This window comes from Eumetopias jubatus, unplaced genomic scaffold, assembly GCF_037043125.1.
Source record: "Eumetopias jubatus isolate StellerSeaLion01/CBP00866 unplaced genomic scaffold, mEumJub1_p1.0 scaffold_14, whole genome shotgun sequence".
NCBI classification, from domain to species: domain Eukaryota; kingdom Metazoa; phylum Chordata; class Mammalia; order Carnivora; family Otariidae; genus Eumetopias; species Eumetopias jubatus.
In genome coordinates this window covers 62,843,356-62,855,463 of record NW_028274820.1, presented here as the reverse complement: position 1 = coordinate 62,855,463, position 12,108 = coordinate 62,843,356, and the positions used below count along the sequence as shown (strand labels likewise).

Sequence of the window (12,108 nt, the reverse complement as noted above, 5' to 3'; positions counted from 1 at the left end):
TCCCGGGCCTCGGCGCTCCCGGGTCTCGGCGCTCTCGGGCCCCGGCGCCCTGCGGTCTCGGCGCTCCCGGGCCTCGGCGCTCCCGGGCCCCGGCGCACCGCGGTCTCGGCGCTCCCAGGCCTCGGCGCTCCCCGGTCTCCGCGCACCCAGCTCTCGCTCTGGTTCCCAGCTGCTGCGAGGTCTGCACACGTGGAGCCCAAGTAAGTTCCAGCGACCGGGGATGGTTCGCACGGGGAAAGAAGTTTCCTAGGGTCCTGGGCGCTGCCAGCGAGGAGGCGCAGAGAGGAGGGATTCTGTTTGTGGGCGGAATGCAAAGCTCCCCTGGAAAAGCTCCTGGTGGGACAAGGAGGATAAATAGAGGAATGCAGAAAAAGTTCAAACGGATGAACTTCAGCCTCTGCGGAATCATTGATCCCTCGTTAGGGGATTTTCTTAAATCCTGCGTGCAACTTGGAATGCCCCGTCCGCATCCCAGACCACTTACATCCGAAGGCGTGGGGGTGGGACCCTGGCCTCTATAGCGTTTCAACTCCCCAGGTGATTCCAATGTGCAGCCAGGGTTGGGAACAACCAATGACCAAATAAAGGACGGCTGCCAAGGAAGGTTTGGCCAGGGACCTTGATGGAGTCCGGCTGCAAGACGGATCCCGCTGCACCCAGTGTCCTGTGTGGTCTTGGGGACCCGGCAGCGGGCTTCCCTCCGGCTTTCTGGGCTTCAAAAAGGGGAATGAGGATACGCTTGACAGGGTGAATAGCGTGTTCAAAAGAACCTCCTATATTCACCCAGTCTTTTGGCCCATTGTGAAAAATAGAAGGACTGCCGGCTCCTTCTCTTATGATCCCCGATTGGTTCTGCATTCTGGAAAATGACGCCATTGTTGCATTTGACATGAAGTTGGGGGAAACCAGTAATCTCATGGCCTCGACAACTTCTGGGTGATCTGCTTTAAGGGTGAGGCCGGGTGTGTTTGCCACAGCTTGGCTTTGTCCCTCCTTCTGAAAGCCTCCATGTGGGTTGTACCATATCCAGCGAAGGGTAACTCTACTGTGAATATCTAGAGAGGAGTGGATTTCACAGGATGGACCCTTCCTCATCCCCCGGGGAGGTGCTGGGGGCAAGTAGCTATAATCTCAGAAGCAGGGCCATTGGACAAGACACAGACTTGTACCACATGTGCAGGGCAGATAAAAAAGGTGGATTTGAAATAAACAACAGCCAGGAGGTAGAAGAAAGGACTTTAAAAGGTTTTAAGAAGAGTACATTTAATTTTTGTGGAGTGAAGAAATAAGTTCAGAGTTTTGGAGTCCATCAAACCTGGACCCGAATTCAGATTCTGTCACTTCTGTGATACCATAGGTAAGTTACCTGAAAACTGGGGGTAAAAATAGTAACTCTGTCCTGGGACTAATATAGTTAAGTGTAGCAAATACCTGGCAGGGCAGGGGGCACATGGCAGGTGCTCTGTGAGCAGTGGTTATTTGTGTCCAACAGCTGTTTTCTTTCTTCTTTTTTTTTTTTTAAAGTATTGCAAATACATCACTACCGATAGCCGTTTTCTTAGCACGGCCTGGGGTGGGGGGGGGGGGTGTTTGTCCAGAAGCTGTCTCCCTCAACACTCCATTCCCCAGCTCTTCTCCTGCCCTGCTAAGGGGAGGGCTCCTTCCCCCTTGGGCCTCTGGGTGCTTTGATGTCTAGAATCTCAGGCCACCAGGTCCCCCCACCCCCGGCCCCCAGGGCTAATTGATGGCTCTGGAATATAGCTTTACTGCATGTGATGGGAATGAATTTCTTGACAAAAGAAAGCAGTCCTGGGCACCTGGGTGGCTCAGTCGTTAAGCATCTGCCTTCAGCTCAGGTCATGGTCCCAGGGTCCTGGGATTGAGCCCCGCATCGGGCTCCCCGCTCTGCAGGAAGCCTGCTTCTCCCTCTCCCATTCCCCCTGCTTGTGTTCCCTCTCTCGCCATGTCTCTCTCTGTCAAATAAATAAATAAAATCTTAAAAAAAAAAAAGCAGTCCTTAATCTTGAGACTTCTCCACCCCGCTGTCACATAGATAAAAAAAATGGGCCCCCAAAAAAGCTGGGCTGTCTGTAGGGTCTCAGACACACGCACACACACGTGGCTCTCTAGCTGGCAGCATCCCCAGACAATACCCAGGCTGCTCCTGTTTTGCCTCTGACTCTTGGCCTAGGGATAATGAATCAGTGAATGAATCCTGACCAAGAACAGTCAGGAATTCGGGGAAGGGGGACCCAGATCCTACGATTGCCAATGCCAACACCCCAGATGAACCTTTCACCCTGGGACCTGCTGTGTGTGTCACTGACCATTAGGATCACTTACGGTAACAGCAACACTGTTTAGACATTGGTAATATACACAGTGATGTCGCATAAAAATTAAGATCAAGTGTTTTTACAGTATATGTGCAATTGCTGATTTTTGCTTAAACAAGAATATCAGATTCTTGTCTTTAAAAAAAAAAAGATTTATTTATTTGTCAGAGAGAGAGCACAAGCAGAGGGAGTGGCAGGCTCCCTGCTGAGCAGGGAGCCCAATGCAGGACTCCATCCCATGACCCTGGGATCATCACCTGAGCCGAAGGCAGACGCTTAACCGACTGAGCCATCCAGGCATCCCTTCTTGTCTCTTTTTATCTAAAGAAAAGAGTTCAATATTTCTTCGAAATCTAAGGCCTAAGCCTAGAATTTGAGGTTTAAGTTACCAGTTTATTTTACGATTCCCTTTTTTGGGAGGATTTTAGGCAAGATGAAATTAGAAAAGCTAAAATTTGTCCTTGTGCTGAATTTTTGTCCTGCAGAAGCTGTAGATACTTTGCACGTTTCTGGAAGTCCTGTTTTCTTTCATCATCTGGGCAAAGTCAATTGTGTCCCACACAAAGGGCCTCCTTTCATCCAGCCACAAAGTCTGAACTTGTTTGGAGGAAAAGTCTTTGGTGCATCAAATGCTCATTGAGGGCAAGTGTTTTTTTTCCAAACTTGCCTCTTATAGTAAGAAGTGAGTAGTCACTGCCATTTCAGTTAATTTATGGTTTTTACCCAGCGCTATAGAGTTTGTCAAAGCAAGACTTCCTGGCTTGAATACTTGTTCTTATGTTTTATCTAGAATGGCCACAGACCAAACTGTGGGCTGAGATTATGTTGCAGAGTTGGCCAAGCCAGTCTCGCTACCACCCCTGCCTTTGCCCTCCCCCGACCTCTGATGCCAGCCGCATCTGGGGGGCGGTCACTCTGAGGGCGTCTTGGCCCTCTAGTGCCCTCACAAGGGGCAAGCTGTTGTAAAGCCAGCAAGGCAATTTTGTGTTGCACTTCATTAAAATCTGAAGGGTAGTCTAGTAAACTGCCATTTTGGAATTTGTTAGGCTGAGTAGTCCTTTTCCTCTAAATTATAGAATACTATAGTTTAAAGAACTAATAAAGATGTCATCATAAGGGCCCGGGTAATTGCAAAGTGAGCACCAGATTAGCACCGGGTTTTAGTGGGTCGTTATTTTATTTTTTTATTTATTTTATGTAGGCTCCATGCCCAGCGTGGAGCCCAGCATGGGGGCTTGAACTCACAACTCCAAGATCAAGACCCAAGCTGATATCAAGAGTCAGACCTTTAACCGACTGAGCCACCCAGGCACCCCTAGTAAGTGGGTCGATACTTTAATAAAACACGAGAAGTCACGACATTCTTTTTGTTTCAGGATGTTGGTAGTTGCCCTCTTTATGTGTCTTCATCACTAGGCAGGTATGGGGCAGAAAACAGTTGGGACGATTGTAGATATTTTCAGAGCCACATGCAACCCGGTAGGACAGTCCTGCATTGCTAGGGAAAATCCTTCCATGGCAGAAGAGCTGTGAGCAGATGATGATTTACTTGAAAAAATATTTGTGTTGTTCTAATTACCAAAAGGTTAATTTGTTTCATGACTAAGAACTCCCTGTGCTTTGTTTTAACACATCCCCCAGTTGCTGCTTGTGACCCCAAACCAAACCTTCTAGAAGGAACTTGGTGGAATGCTAGGCTTTTCTTTGGAGATATCCTTGATTCGTACAGTTCATGACAATGGGCTCTTTCATTGGGATGGAGCCACTCATGGACCCCATTTATCAAGGAAGTGTTTTACATTTAATAGGAATTCAGGCACGTTGATGGTTTCAAGTAGAGATAGGAGGTCTGTAACAAAGACAGGCAGGACAGAAATGGAAAAAAACTATGGAATTGGGGTCAGAACTGAGCTCAAGCCCCTGCTTTGTTCCTTAACTGTGTGACCTCAGCCAAGATATTTAACCTCTTCAACTCTGTGTCCTCCTTTGTCACACAGTTATAAGCATTCTTTCTTTACAGAGTGGTTTTGAGTATTTGATGAGCTAATTGGTGTGAAGTGCTTAGCACACCACCTGGCTTTCAAGAAATGGTAATTATTATGATAATGTTGATGAAGATCGCTTGGGTTGGAGGGCTGGTCTTGCCCTGTCTAAGCTGTGTGGCTTTTGATAAGGTACCTAACACTCCTGAGCCTCAGTGTTTGTATATGTAAAATAGGGATAACTCTACCCGTGTGGAAGGATTGATTTGAGGCTTGATGAAATGATGATGCACCTGACCTGGTAGACCCTAAGTAAGAGCAAACACTTACATAGATTTACTGTGCACAACCCTGATCCAACAGCCCTCTGGGCTGGTTATCATTCCGCCCATTTTACAGATGAGACAGCTGAGGCTCAGTGAGATGAAATAACTAGCTTGAAGTCAACAGATAGTAAATGCTGCACCCAGGATTGCAAGCAGAACCCTGTTACCGGCCCGAAGCCGAACTCTGGGAGCGCCCCTCCCTCTGCTCACCTCCTCCACTTTGCCATGCTCGCCTCCTGTAATCCAGGAGCTCTGTTTCTCACACAGGACCCCAGCTTCCAAAGAATTGTCTGCTTACGGAGTGAAAGTGGGACTCCTTCCCCACCCCAGATTTGCAGCTTTTCAATCTCAACCGTTGCTTCCACTGGTGGAGCTAATATCCACTGGGTGTGGTGGGGTTGGGAGAGGCCTGATACTCACCTGGACTACTGTCCTTAAGAGTGGGTTGTGATGTTTATTTTGAGAAAAACGTCATCTCCGTGCACTGAGATTGTTAGCCTGGGTGTAATAAAACCTACCTTCACCCAGACAGGTGTGCGGGGTACTTGGGGCCACAAAAACCGGGCCTGGAAGTTTCCGGTGGGGCTCAGGTGGGCACAAGAGTATTTAAAGGACATCCCCCTCGAAAGTGTAGGGCCTGTTCCAAGTAGATTGCCTTTTCTGAAATTTCTTACTCCTCTCCCCTCTTCTGTACACCTCCGTAGCTTTGCCTCTTTGGGGAATCTGGCAGTCTTTTAAAGATTTTACTTATTCATTTGAGACACAGAGATAGAGAGAGAGAAAGCACAAGCAGGGAGAGAGGCAGAGGGAGAAGCAGGCTCCTCACCAAGCCAGGAGCCCGATGTGGGGCTCGATCCTATGACCCTGGGATCACGACCTGAGCCGAAGGCAGACGCTTAACCGTCTGAGCCACCCAGGCGCCCCGGGAATCTGGCAATCTTTCAAGAGGCCTGAGCCAGTGGAGCTGGGCCCAGATAAGCAGATTCTCCATTGGGTGCATTGTGGATGCTTTCGCCTTTCAGATAATGAGGTGGTAATGGTTTTTCTGGCTTTCCCCTGGGTGTGAAGTGCTTTGCTGGCTCCCCAGCCTGGTGTTGGGGGCTGCTAGAAAGCTCTTTGTAGCTCCTGGTTCCTCCTGGCTCATGGGGCCTTCAATTCTTCAACACATTAATTCAACAAATATTATCAGAAGACCTTGCCAGTGCCAGGAGTCTATGAAAATATTTGGGCTACAGCAGTGAATGAAACAGACCCAGCGTCTGGCCAAAGGGAGTTCACAGGCTAGCGGAGGAGGAAGGGGTGTGACACACCAGTACATAGTTCTGAACAGTGCTAAGTGCTGTAAGTGGACACAACAGTATGTCAGGAGACAGTATCAGAGCTGGACTAGGATTCAGGAAGTCAGGGATGTGCCTTTCCAAGAACGAGCCTTTTCAACTAGGACTCGGCATGAAAAGGAGTTAGAGCATGCCAGACACAGGGACCGGCTTGTTTGAAGGCTCAGAGGTGGGAAAGCATCAGGTGTGTTGGGGAATGTGCAGAGAGAGCTAAAGAATGAACCAAACTCAGGCCAAGAAGAGCCTCCTCGGCTGGAAAGGATTTGGAAGTTTACTGTAAAAGGCAATGGGAGGCCTCGAGGAGATCCTCCCTCCCCCGCCTTTTCTGTTAGTAATCTACAAGAAAAAGATAATGAGCAACCCCTATTTGTTAAGCTTGATAAAACTTTTCTCGATGTGTGAGACAGTTCTGGAGACAGAAATTATGGTTTTCAATTTCTAGATGAACCAACCAACTAAAGCTCAGAATAAAGTAAAAGCGGGCAGAGCCAGGAATCAGAGCATCAGCTCTGTGGTTCTCCGGGGCCGACGTGTAAATGCGTGTGGGCCTCCTAGGTGCCAGCATCCTTCAGCAGGAGCCTCCACGGGTGGATGCTAGTGGATTCCAGGCCTTCCTGGCTCCTTGAAACAGGAACAAAAGGCCCTGAAGAGCAGAGGCAGGTTGGGAGTGTGGTTGTCAGAGCATCAGGGTCTGTAGGTACAAAATGCTGGGAATCCTGCCCCCCCCCCGCCCCCGGCCAAGGGCAGGGGCATCGGACAGTTTTTTATGCTAGTCTGCTCTCCCTCTGGCTTTTGCCCAAAAGCCCTGAAAGAGGTGCTTTCTCCGCCCTGTTCGTCAACCAGGGAAATTGCATACACTTAAAAGGCACCGGGTTTGGAAAAAAAAGAAAATTATTTGGAGCTTTCAGGTCACAGAAAAACCCTCCAAACCAGAAGGGGCTGAGACCTCACCACGTCATGCCAGCTTGCTTTGGGGGGTCCGCACTGCCCCCTTTCTCCATACTCCTGTGATGTTTTCATGAAGTCCCAGAGTGAGAGCCCATGGCAGGTCAGGTGTATTTCGGTTGGTGAGGGGCCTGTTCCCTAAAATAGGACACACTGTATGAGGACTCTGGAGGGCCCAGGCCCTGAGTGTTGCTGCCTCGGGAGAACTTGGCATCTTCTCAACCTCTCAGCACCCCTCAGGGCCACCCTACACACATCCCAGATACCCTGCGGCCAGGCTCCGGGGTAGATTTGTGTCCCAGGCCGTTCTGACTGTGGCTACATGTTCAAGTGGAGTGAGTAAGAGTCTCTAGTCTCAAGTGTTTTGACCAGCGGTCAGCAGTGTTTATTTACTCAAGGTCAAGTTTCAGCTCAAGCCTCTGAGATGACTAACATATTCTGTTCTTATGGAGCACCTTTCCTTTGGGAAGCCCCAGACACTTTCTGTGTTGGTTCTAAATGCCATCTCCAGATGTCCTGGGGCTTCCGGACCTGACACTTTCTTCCACCTAAGTACTTAAACCCCCTTACAGAGTTCCAGATCTGGGTCTCTGATTCAAGGCTCTGTTGTCTTCTGTTGGCTTTCTTTATTGAGATATTTCTATTCACTGACCCCTCAGAGATGAATACCAAGCAGGGTGTTTTTGGAACTTTGTTTTTCAAAGCCTGGAGAACACCAGGAAAATATAAATCAACAGTCGCACATCAGCCCCCTAAGGCATCGTGGGGGGCATTGTCACAAAGCAGAGGTGATTTTGTGCTGAGAGTGTGCATAGACAATGCCCTGGAAGTTGAGAGCTGAGCTCTGGGTGAGCTTTTTAAGGTAGCAGCTAATATAAATGCCTTCGAGTAATAGAAAGTACTGGTGCCTGCAAATCTGAATTTATCCACTGATGAGCTTAGCAAGTGACCTCCCCTAAGCGAGTGTGTGAACTCTGGAAATCCACATGTTCGTTCAGTGCATGTTAACGAAGCACCTGCTTTAAGCAGGGCATTGTGCCAGATTCATTCATTCAGTTTTTTATCTAGCAGCCTCTATGTTCTAGAGAGATGGTGACTAACCAGAGAGACACCACCCCGCACAGTCAGATGCCGGGCCTCAAGGATGAACCAGACTGAAGTCCTAGCCCAGTCTCCCTTCTTGACGGTGATAAGTGCTCACAGTGGGACCAGTGCTGTTCCAAACGCCGTGTGTGTATTCACTCATTGAACCCTCACAGCAGTCTTAGGTGGTAGGTGCTAGTATTATTTTTTTTTAAAGATTTTATTTATTTATTTCAGAGAGAGAGAGAATGAGAGATAGAAAGCACAAGAGGGAAGAGGGTCAGAGGGAGAAGCAGACTCCCCGCTGAGCAGGGAGCCTGATGTGGGACTCGATCCTGGGACTCCAGGATCATGACCTGAGCCGAAGGCAGTCGCTTAACCACCTGAGCCACCCAGGCGCCCCTAGGTGCTAGTATTATTATCTGCATTTTCCGGATAAGACCACTGAAGTGCAGAAGGGTGGTATGCTGTTTGTCCAAATCACACAGCTCGTGACTGGAATCAGACAAGCTGGTTTTAGAGTCTTGGCCCTTCACTGCCACCATCAATCAATGTGAAGGGAGAAGTCAGGGAAGAAAAAAGTAAAGTACCTGCCCTCTGAGAGAAATGGGAATAAAGGACTGTGGGAGTTCCCAGCAGGGAAAGCGGGGCTGAGGGGAGGAACAGGGTGAGGGGGGCCCCCCCTTCCCCAGTGGGACAGCTGTCAGTCCCTGCTGGGGAGGGGGGGAGGGGGGGAATGTGCTGCTGCCGCCCAGGCAGCTCTTCTAACCAGAAGTAAACCAAAGAAGGATTTGCCTCAGTGCCAGGAGACCTGGGTTCTGGTTCTGGTTCTGGTTGGCCCACTCTGCCCTGGGCCTCAGTTTCCTCATCTCTAAAATGGGGGCATTGAACAACATTCTGTTCCACCCTGGAAGTCCGTGGTTCCAGCAGATAAGGGAGGGGCTGGCTCTGCATGCATTCTCCACAGGGTTTCTTGACCAGAAGGTTTGACTCTGAGTGATGTGGAGTCAGACATTTGACTTCCCAGAAGGTCCCGGCAGTGTGACAGGATGTCTGCGTTTCATCAGCGTCCAGCCCATCCTGAGTGCTTACATCAGCTGGGGCTGCATTCCTTCCTTTGTAGGCAGGGTGGCAGAGTCTGCATCTGGAGTCCTGTGGCACTTTCCCAAGAAAGGAAGATAGAAACTCAGATAGATGGAAGGGGAGGGGGTGGGGGAAGCCGGAGGGAGGAAGAGAGGGGAGGTTATGAGAGACTGACTGATTTCTATATCTGCTTTGAAATTCTGAGGGATTAAGGGCTTTCAGATACTTAAAGTAAATGAGTGTTAATGGAGCTCAAAAGCTTCAAATAATAACTGTAGCCTCATCCATCTGCTAAATTTTCTCCAGAGGGAACTGTCAGTAGTTTTCTGGTGTGACAGAGGCATACAGGAGTTGGCTTGTTTTCCAGGATAAGAAACTAAAAAGAAAGAAGAAAAATGAAAAGAAATAACAACACCAAACCCGAGAGAGAGAGAGAGAGAGAGAGAAGAGAGAAAGAGAGAGAGAGAGAGAGAGAGAGAGAGAGCTGTAGACCCATTAAAGAATGGCAGCTTGTGTTTATCTGTCAGAAGCCTGGGAGCATGATTGAACTAATGTTTTTGTGGATTGTGCAGCACGGAAAGTGGGAGCCAATTTGAGTTGACCCATTGCATGTGTTCTCTGCACAGCTCCACCAATATAGTGTAGAAATATGCTGGGCATTTGCTTTCGGTGAGATTGCCGTTGGGATGGGTTAGTCCACCCACTTGTTGGGCACCTTGAGTATCCAGGTGCTTCAAGTCAACAAACACAGTATAATCTTCATCGTTTTAAAACTGGTCTGAGGAAGCTGTGGATCATATTCACCAAAATGAATCTTATTCAAGAGAGGAGAGATTTCCTTGAGGAGAATCCAGATAGGACCCTCAGTGCTCATGGGTGTGGGGGTTCAAGTTTTGCTGGGATTTACCATCAGGGTGGCAGGCTCTATTCTAGTTGATGTGTTACAATCTGGTAATATCTCTGAAGTAGGCAGGGAATGGTGGCTTTATTGAACTCATCTTAAATCTGAATTCAGTAAATAACTACCAGTTGTCTATTATCTAATGTCAGTGATCGATTTCTGTCGTCCCGCTCTGTGGGAGTGAGAGTGTTTTAGAAACCCATATCGTGCATGGCAGCTTGGGGCTTTGCCAGAGATACTGTTTGCTGGTTAGACCTTCATGACTGGAAAGAGGAAAGAATCTAAAATGGTTTCATTGGTAATGATACCTTTTGGGTGGGGAGCAGATATTGGGTGGAAAACTCTGAGGTCCTTTGGGCATCATCCATCAAAATGAAAACATCACTCGGGGTCAGAACGTTCCACAGAAAGCAGTTGAGCCGATATTGTTTTAAACTGTGCAGAGGTTTGTGCTGCATGAAAGGAAGGGAAAAATACAAAGGGAAATGAAGTATTTAGTAATCATGGAGTATTTCTTCAATAAGATATTGCTTGAGGTCCTAAGATTGAAAAAAATCTACCCGGAAGTCAGTTTTGTTGATTCTTTTGCTCTGTAATTTTTGTGTGAGGATTGATATTTTCAGTTTAGATTCCTTGTTTCAAACCAGACTTAATGGCAGTACCATGAGTGGACAGCCTCCTACTAAATTGAAGACAAAATAAAACTGTTCCCACCCACAAACCTGTCAGCTTGACTGTGATATTTCACCAAACCAGAAGGAGCATTTCATTTATTTACAAGTGTGCAGAAAGAGCCGTAGCATCCCATCTGAGTTTGTTTGGTTTTTAACGAAGCATCACTTCATTTAATGGGGATGGGGCCTTTTTGGGTAGGGGGGTGGGTTTTTTGAGTTGAAAGTCAAAGTTCCTTAGGACAAAGTGATTGCTGAGAATGTTTCGCTGACCTGTCTCAAAATGGCCTAAGATGCCCTGATGATTAAAAAGTTTCTAAAGTGGGGCTCCTGGGGGGCTTAGTTAAGCATCTGACTCTTGGTTTCAACTCAGGTCGTGAGCTCAGGGCTATGGGGTCAGGACCCATGCTCAGCTTGGAGTCCGCTTGGGTTTCTCCCTCCCTCTCCCTGTGCCCCTCCCCACCACAGGCATGCATGCTCTCTCTCTCGCTCGCTCTCTAAAATGAATAAGTAAATCTTTAAAAAAAAATAAGGCTCTAAAGTAACTTTAAATGACGCAAGTATATATTCTTTTTCTGAAAAGTTAAAACATTACCAATAAAAGTACGACACAATCCTGGTGCCCTCGTTCCCCGTCCAGAAGTAATCTCTACTCATAGAGTGCGTTGTCTTCCAGATATTTTCTTTGCATTTATGTTTACAGATGTATGCTTGTAGAAAATATATAGTGTTTTGTGTGTTTCTAGGGTAGGTGATATGGGCAAGTTATATAAATGTTATACTCCGTATTTCTTTCAGCAACTTGCATTTCTCAAGTGACGCCGTGCCTTGAAGATCTTTCTGTGCCAGTACATACGGTTCTGTCACATCCCTTTTCATCACTGATGATGGTTCATACCCAACCATCCTGACAGTCATGGTGGTGGTGGCCAGGGCTGAGGTGCAGCGGTTCTGGGGCCCGGAGCTGGGTGGAATGGCAGGATGTGGGACCACAGCAGGCAGAAGCGGCTGCCCCAGCCCCAGTCAAGAGTATGCGTGACTTCCTTGTGTGCCTTTTTCCCTTTTTAATATATTAGTATTTTTTTAATAGGTGACTGTAAGCCAGAGGTAAGCAGAGGATGGTGTTTTATTTTAACTTTTAATAAATAGAGTCAATTTTATGGTACCTGAAAAACCATTGTAGCGGCTTATCTTTACTCCAGGTGGTCCTTCAATGTCATGGGGTTGTGTCTTAGAGAAACTGCCGTCTTGTGAAGGAAGGGTGAGGGCTGTGGTGTGCCTCCTGCCCTGCCTCCAGCCGGCTGTCTGGCCTGTGACAACTCACTTCACCCGCTGGGCCTCAGTTTCCTAACGTGCTGAATGCTTTTCTTGCCCAAAAGCATGGTATCTGTCAGGCTGGGCTCGGTTACAGATAAACCCCAAATCCCAGCAGCTCAAACAACAG

At 48.0% G+C, this 12,108-nt stretch overlaps 1 protein-coding gene across 4 annotated transcripts in view; it reads left to right on the top strand.

The window, feature by feature from the left end:
- Positions 1-12,108, top strand: part of NOD1 (nucleotide binding oligomerization domain containing 1) — a 63,266-nt gene continuing 51,158 nt past the window's right edge. Inside the window, exon 1 of one of the 4 annotated variants that reach the window (XM_088018301.1) lies at positions 1-200. The gene's annotated coding sequence lies outside the window, so the exon portion shown is untranslated. The remainder of the gene's footprint in view (positions 201-12,108) is intronic. The other 3 variants (XM_088018300.1, XM_028119357.2, XM_088018298.1) reach the window with 3 other exon arrangements.